Below are 6,000 nucleotides of genomic sequence, written 5' to 3'. Positions count from 1 at the left end.
TCAAATATTCAGAGAGATTCTTAGCATTAAAAATAAATACACATCAGTGCACAATGCATACAAGAGAATTAGTTAGCTGACATTTATAGTGTATTTGCAATTATGTACACCTGAATGAGCAAATTCAGGTGCATGTGTGTAATGAAACTGTGCTTAAAAAGCTTGGCCTCCTGTCTGTCCTCTTCTCCAGGGAATGCAATGGTATATCTGGAACAGCGAGGCTGTTACTAAACAGTGGGAAAATTGCATTTGAAACTTGTGCTTGCAAAAAGTGTTTTTCCTTGATGTGCAAATCAATTTGCTTTTGGGGATGCAAGGATGCAAAAAAAGTTTTTCTTCAAATGAAAATTTTTTAAAAAGTGCTTCTGTAGCAGACTAATTAGTTTGCTATCTAAAATGTTTTGTTTAATGCCTGATTTCTTTTCTAAATATATAAATACCAGCCAGTGTTTTAAAGCTTCTGTAACTGTGAATGGTTCTGCTGTCCCTCACTGCAAGCTACATTTTTATTACTTCTTCCCAAGAAATTTATTTTGCTGACATGGGCCCTAATCCAGTAAAGTGTTAAAACATATGCTTAATTTTAAGCGAGTTGAATAAAGCCAACAAAACTTTCCTATGCCTAAATCTAAGTACAAATTTGTGTTTGGCTTAGCTGGGGTTACAGTTTCTGGGCTGTGATCTAGAGGGCTGTGTGTATTTTGTAGAATGGACGCCCTCTTGAAAGAAGAACAGAGTTTTGTGGAGTTTTAAGGTATTTTGTTATGTATCAGAAGATCTTGAGATGAAAAAAGTGCTAACAACACTAAAATTTTTGGACGTGAATGCATTCCTTTAAATATGTATGTCATGCATCTCCTAACAAACTTACCACAATTTCCTCTTCTACCTCTGTGTGACATTGTCATAGCTGAAAACAGCTGCAGTAGTAGCTGATTGTTTTCACAAATGACCACCTTCTTTTCTGTATTGGTTTTCCTAGTTGTATTGAGATTTTTACCTTGGCAAAGAGATGACCTTTCTTAATGCTAATGCACTGATGATTTGGAAGTTTAGTATTTCTTAATGTTTTGTCCTATGATACGGAGACATTTTTAACTGTGGGTACACACAAGTGATCTTTTCCCACAGAAAGGTGAAACCATGGGAGATTATGATTGACACACAGCTCAATCTGGAACTCGAAAGTCACACAAGTAGAACAGGAACTTGAGGATTCTGATGGACTAGCTAGAGGACAACTGGTTACATAGTGAAATGTATTCCTGCAATTTTCACTTCTGCTGGCAATCTCAGACAGTTCTAGGACATAATGGACCTGGAATCAGAGCTGCCTTCTCCTTACAAGGGCTTGCATGAGACCCAGAAGGAAACAAACTGGTACAGTGTGTATATAAGCTCACATGACCAATTCTGTTTTGTTACACCAGTGAGTTTTCCACTGAAAAGGGGGATCCAGTACCCCTCTTCTTCAAAATTGACTCTGATACCTATCAGCATTAGAAAGCCCTAAGTAGCCTTTTTTTTCAATGTGGGATGGCTTAAGGGCTTTGTTGTTTCATTTGTACCATGCAAGCTGTCAAGTACTGCCGCTAAAGAGAAGAAAGAATGCAGAGAATTTGTACTAAGCTTTAATTTTCCTTAATAGCAGGCACAGGATTTGTTCAGAGAGTTTTATTATTGGGTGATAAGTTAAGGTAATTACAGCAGTGGGGCAGAAGGCCAGAAGAAGACGGAGAAATCTAATACCATGAAACATTTAGGTTTAGAGAGTACTTCAGGTTATTTTTTAAAATATACTAGCCGCCTACCAACAGCCTCCTGCACATTTAGGGAAATTTAAACACAATATAATTATTGCACCTTGTGTGTTAACATATAATAAGATTAAGTATATTGCAGTTTGCACTCTCACTTCTCACATTTATAAAATGTGTAAAGGAAAGGGATGTGGCTGAAGTCACTGAGACAGAAGAGGTTAAAATCAGTAGCTAGGAAAAGAAAGAGCTGTAAGACATTCTGCAAGGGTTTTTACTATAAAAATATTCATGCCTGATTTGTATCTGGAACAGGGAAGTCATTTGTTTGGACTTCAAGGTAGGTTTCCTGTCTCAACTCAGCAAGTTATACCTGTCCAGAAACACTTAAACCCTTTCTTTGTCTCAGGTTTCAACACAGCATAAAGTTTAAGCAAGTGATTGAAAGGTATTCAAATAAAGATGGACCTTAGCAAGAGACTAAAGGTGTCTTGCTGATCAAGACCCTAGAGACATGCAGCAACTACATACCAGTATTATATAAATCTTAAGAAAAGTGGAAATAAGTTTTTATCATTACTTTCTACTCCATTTCCCACATAGCATAGGAAACAGTGGATTTGGAAAGAAACATAATCTGTGTTTCTCCTGAAGTATTTTGAAGCCTCAAATGGTCTTGGCTTTTTATATTTTATGTCACTGAATTATCATAAAATAGTTTAATAAAAAGGTTTATGGGATCATTAAGTAATACTAAATTTGTCTCCCGAGTAGACACTGACTCAATTGTATGTCATATGAACATATGAGCTTTTATTCACACACTTGTAATTCTCTTATTCAGAGCACTGAAAGATGTGTCAAGGATGCACTTTTCCCTACTTACTCATATGATTGATTTAATATGATCATCTTTCCCAGTTTTAAAACAATTTTTGAAAAAAACTTCAGAATTGCTTTGGGTAGACAAAGATATCTTCCTTCAAGTGTAAACATTCTCCTAAGACGCTCATGAGCAATATAAACAAGTGTGGGTTTTTACTGCATTAAAAAAAACAAACTTACCAAGTCTCAAAAACATGCTATTTCTGTATGTCATTTTAATAAATAGACTACAATAATGCTCCACTGTAACACAGGTCCCTATGCTTTTACAATTGAAAAGCCTTGGTAGGCTGGCTGTCCTCAAAATCTCAGTGGATTTTCCTTCAGCAAAGGCCTTATCCAAATCTTGTGAAGCTGCTAGAACTCATGAACCACTAAGGCACCTCTTAATCACATCCTTATCTCAAATGTCATGTTTGCGCTCTACTCCTAAATAGATGAGCTGTTAGGAAGTGAAAAAGCTGGTGCTATCTTTCAGAAAGGATGGCAGCAACCTGGAAAGGGAGGGAATCTCAACATTAATAGCAGGAGCTTTTTGTGTTCTGCAGATTGCAAAGCAAAACATCAGGGCACAACAGCTTTTCGTAACTGCACACAGCTGGTAACTTCCACATGGAATGGGAGAAGTACAGCGTGTGAAATTTCTTGTGAAATAAGGTGAATTTTGTATTTCCTTGTCATGTCATTAATTTAAATTCTAATTGTTTTTGTAGGAGAAGCTGTGGTTGCAGCCTCAGACTAGGAGCTTGCAAGGACTGTCCTTGGCTAATGAATGCTACTTCTGTTTTTGTCACCCTCCCAATAGGACTGACAGACCTCCTGTCTAGAAGAACAAAAAATAAATTGCCTGTTCAATGGAAAAGTGTCTTTAAAGCTGCGAATGCTACCTTCTTCTGCTGTGGAAGATGACTTTTAAACTCAATTTCAGAAATAATTATGCCAGTTGTGGATTTTAACTGGACTCATCCTCTTACCTTTTCTAAAGAGCATTTTCAGGAAATTTCAGCATCAGAATTGTCAGTAGCAAGCTAATGAAATTGACTGTACTTTGTAGAAATAGCTTTTCTTACAATATGGTTAGAATAATTCCCCAATCCTATTTAAGATTTCATTTTCTAGCAGGGAAAAATATAAACAGTCTGATGAAGGTTTAAAAAACATGAACTCATACCTTTTATGGCAAAAAGGTGGGTAATCTCTAAAATCTTCAGGGAAAGAAGCAAGGCCTGTGCCTCATTGGTGACTGAGCTTTGATTTGCCCCACAGTGAGATCTGCCTAGTTCTTGTTTCAGATATATAGGGAAACAGTTCATTTCTGAATCTCAGTACAAAAACCTAATTTCCTAAATAGCTGTTTTTTTGATTTTGCAAAAGTGTTAAAAACTGATTCAAAATTAGCTGCTATAGGAGGAGAGAAGAGCTACTTTAGCAACGGGCTCAGACATAGATGTGGTGTGGGGAGCCTGGAAAAGGGGGGAAGGGATGGTACAGCTCACTCTCATGATCCCAGTGCTTAAGCATTGCAGTAAATTCTGCTGATAGCACATTGAGAGGTGGTCTCACTTTCCTGTGGTAAAACCCTGTTTTAGCAACTCTAGGCAAAAGGGTCAAATATTTAACTTGGTATTAAACTTAGCAAAATAAACTAAGTTTCTTGCGCACAAAACGTATTTGTGTAAGTATATCATCCTATCTGTCTGAGAGGTCAGGAATGGCTTAACAAAGTTTGAAACAGTTGTGCTGGAAGTGCTGAAGAGCAGGGTGCTTGAGCAATGACCAGGCAGACCATGAACTGCCTACAGCACAGTGGTCGCTCTCGAAAGAGAAAGGTTTGATTAATGTACCTGGACATTTAGAGTGAGGCAAGCCCTGGTACAGCTGTGATCTGATTTTCCCACTGCATCTTCTTTCTAGATGCCCCATTACTTATTTTTGTAATGGACTGTCTCATAATAATTTCTGTCTCAGTTTGGGAAAATACTGTTTTGTTTACAACGAACAAACAAGTATCAGTGACTCTCAACCCTGTATAAGCTTGACACAAGACAGAGTAAGAAGCTTTGAACACATGCATTTCATGCTCCATGCTGCTGATGTACAAAAGAACTGCAGACTTCTCTGTTGCAGCTTATGAAAACAACTGATTCTTACTGGAATCTATATACATACACACACCCCCCCCTACATTTCCACATTTTGTGAGGGAAAAAAAAAATGTCTTCCTCTTCTCCTTTTTTCTATTTCCCCCCCTCCCCCACAGCATAACAACTCACTATTAGACTCCGTGGTGTAGTATTCTCTCTCTCCCTGCCTACTGCAAGCAGTCAGTCCTTGCAGTTGCCGCCCTTGGGATTCTGACAGCTTTAACTAAATGCAGTTGAGAGGGATTTTTTTTCACTTGTTAATGCTTTCATTCGTAAAATTTATTTTCAATCATTGCTGCAAATAACCATTGTTTCAATGGCAAAGTTGACTTTATTTTTTGTAACAGAACATTTAGCCTAAATTGTCACAAGTAATTTAGTTCCTGCCTACAGGATACTAGATATTTTTATTAGTTTATGTCATTCGCTGTTGCAATTGTTAATTGGCCAGTCTAACAGCTGAGGTCTTGCAGATAAAGTGCAGCTCTCTCTTGTCACACCACTGAAATGGGTACCGCAAGGGATAGTTTTACGGTTTGAAATTATTATGGCCTGGCCATTCTGTAGTACCTTTCACACACTGGCGTGTGCTGGAAATTACTGGTGCCTCTGGGACTTAAGGTGGCGGAGAAAATCTTTCTCTCTATTGATTCCAGCACAGTCCCACTGTATGGGGAAATGAAAGCTTCAGCACATCCCATTCCTTGCCAGGCCCATTCTAGGTTGTAGGGTTTCAGACAGTTTCCCTTTGCTATAGATGATAAACATTACTTTAAAATTATTTTTGTGTCTGACTGTATTTTTCAGAGTAAGATGACACAAGAATGGATGGATGGACTGTCTGTTGTTAGAGAACATGGACAGCACCTGCTCACTGCAGGGAGAAAGGAAATTCAGAAAGAGCAAGAAGTAGACAGTATAAGGTATCACAACCCTGAAACCCATCTGATTTACTGGATGATTTTACAAAATCATGAGAAACTTGTCTTTTCATTTAAGACAAAACTTCCCAAATTACAGAAATACAAAGACCTGCTTGGATACCCGACTAAAATTAAGGATGTCTGTCGTGGACAGGGCCAGGGACCCCTTTTGCAGGTGTCGGTGGAGCTGAGAGGGGAAGAGGGATTCACCAGCATACCGGGCCCCGCCCGCCTGGCGGCATTCTGGGGAGATAATTAGTCAGAGCTCTGCCTCAGAGGGATGATGGAAAT

The sequence above is a fragment of the Coloeus monedula genome (genome assembly GCF_965178545.1).
Source record: "Coloeus monedula genome assembly, chromosome: 2".
NCBI lineage: Eukaryota > Metazoa > Chordata > Aves > Passeriformes > Corvidae > Coloeus > Coloeus monedula.
The sequence above is the reverse complement of the archived record's forward strand: the minus strand, read 5'-3'. Positions refer to the sequence as shown.